Raw genomic sequence first — 2,103 nt, 5'->3', positions numbered from 1 at the left:
CCTTGGAAAGGCATGTATGTGGTGCTCGTTTCAAATGGGTCAAATGCTTTACTGAGGGAGTTTCTTTTCTATATAAGGCCACACAAATTTAATTTCTTGGTTAACGGATTCGCCGCTTCATTTTTTTCTGATTTGCAAATAAAAATAAAAATTCAGAATCAACTGCAAAATGCTCATCTTTTGCCCTGAACAGTTGATAACAGTCCTTTCCATCCTAGTTGTTACAGTTGTTCCATCTTTCAATGCAATGGTATCAATAAAATCAAATCAAAATCAAAATTCATTGTTTAAATTTTGAACCAGCCTGGTGTGTTGACTTTATGGCTCCTATCGTACCATTTTGGGCCATGATAGGATGCCTAGGGCTGTTTTTATTTTTATTTATTTTTCGCCCGCCCGCTCCATTATTTTTCTAGAAAAATCCGTTAACCAAGAAATTAAATTGGTGTGGCCTAAGTTAGTATGTATAACCAAGGAGGTTCTAGGGGACCTCCTTGGTATCATCGTTGAACACAAGAAGTAAGGGGAGCAACTGCACGTTGGGTCAGTTTTATGTCACAATTCTATTCCATATTAATCCCTGTCTGGCCTAGTGGACTCTTGTATGTATCCCAACAACCATGTTAGTCTTTCTGGCACCATATACAGGCATCATAATGATCTCAGGTGACAGCCCTGTTTACAAGTGTACAGCAAAAAATTTATCTGAAGGAGGATGTGTATCAAACTGGTTCAACTTCACATCAATTTGCGCTGTTTGTTCAGCCCTGGTTTGGCCATAATGGAGACAGGAAGTTGTGGGACGGACAGCTTCCTGTGATAAAGCCACTATACAATCCAACAGCTTCCTACAAGTGGGAGGCCGCTTCCTCTGATGTACTTTCTCTTTTTATGAGGTACTCACTACTGTTCTTCTTCCCACAAATCAAAGTAACTGACAACAACTTCATAATCTACATTACACAGTTTTCTCGTGAGAATCTGACGTCCTTTGGTCCACTTTCGAGGACCCAAAGTGTTACCAAATCATTTAGTGGATGATGTCCCAGATATTTGCTACATGGTGACAATCATAACTTTCCATAAATTCCTCTTTTTGTTACAATACAATATTGTTTTTGCTACAAATTCCTGATTAAATGATGCTTTAGTTGTCCGTCAGCTATTCCATGTGCCAATCTGATATTTCACAATAATGCCTATTTAATAAGCCCAGAGACTTTGAGACAGAAAATGACAGGCCAATCGATATCCTGGATTACATGAATTGATAATTGGAAGTCTGAGACTGTGTATTTACATTGGATTGAAGCAAAATACTTATGTTATGGCACACATTATAATGCCAGGATGCAGGAAGCCTTTATACTCAGAAGCGACAGGAAATCCTGCAGCTCTTCCAGAGAAAAGTTTAGACAGCTGAAAGAAATCACCAAGGCAAACTCCTTCAGAAGTTGAAATTTAACTGAAAAGTGTTGGCAGGCTACAGCATTTCACAAAGGACCCCGTCGCAACCTTTGCCGGGAAAAGAGCAACAGCAGCATGATTGCAGCCCTGTGTTTCAGCTTGTTCTCCCTTCAGGGAAAGCAAAAGGTCATACTTTGTGTACACTTACCCTTTGTGATCTACAAATGTACTAGAGATCAAACTGGTCTCAAGTTGCACATAAATCAGTCACATGTCATGCTGGACTTTCCATTTTCAAAGTATTCTTGTGAATGGACAATTGAGTACATGGAAAGTAAATTAAGCATTGTGAAATTAGAACAATAGTCATCAATTGAACATCAAATTGACAAGTATACACACAGACCAGGTTCAAGTACAAAGTTTTAACTGCAAGCAGCTGCCTCATAATTTTGTACATCACACTTCAAAGACAGTCCACGTCAAAGGGAAGAATAAATACACACCTCAATCAAGTGCAGACTGGTTCAGAGCAAAAACAACAGAGTTTAGCAACAGAAGGAGGCAAGCCTGGGAGATTATTTTTCTGGGACGGTGGTCAAACAGATGTAGCAACAGCTGGTGTGGCGGACCAGGAAGTGGCCAAAATCACCAGATTGTAAAGTAATAATGACCACAGATGTGAAAACTGTGGCT

The 2,103-nt window shown here is 39.5% G+C and overlaps 1 protein-coding gene across 2 annotated transcripts in view; it reads right to left on the bottom strand.

Moving 5' to 3' along the window:
• The window catches only part of LOC109485268 (fibroblast growth factor receptor 2-like), an 80,975-nt gene that overhangs the window by 48,807 nt on the left and 30,065 nt on the right, over positions 1–2,103 (bottom strand). The gene's annotated exons all lie outside the window — the stretch shown is intronic.

This window comes from Branchiostoma belcheri, unplaced genomic scaffold (assembly GCF_001625305.1).
Source record: "Branchiostoma belcheri isolate BF01 breed outbred unplaced genomic scaffold, Haploidv18h27 scaffold74, whole genome shotgun sequence".
Taxonomy (NCBI): Eukaryota; Metazoa; Chordata; class Leptocardii; order Amphioxiformes; family Branchiostomatidae; genus Branchiostoma; species Branchiostoma belcheri.
Note: the sequence above shows the minus strand (reverse complement) of the source record. Positions and strands in the feature narration are given on the sequence as shown.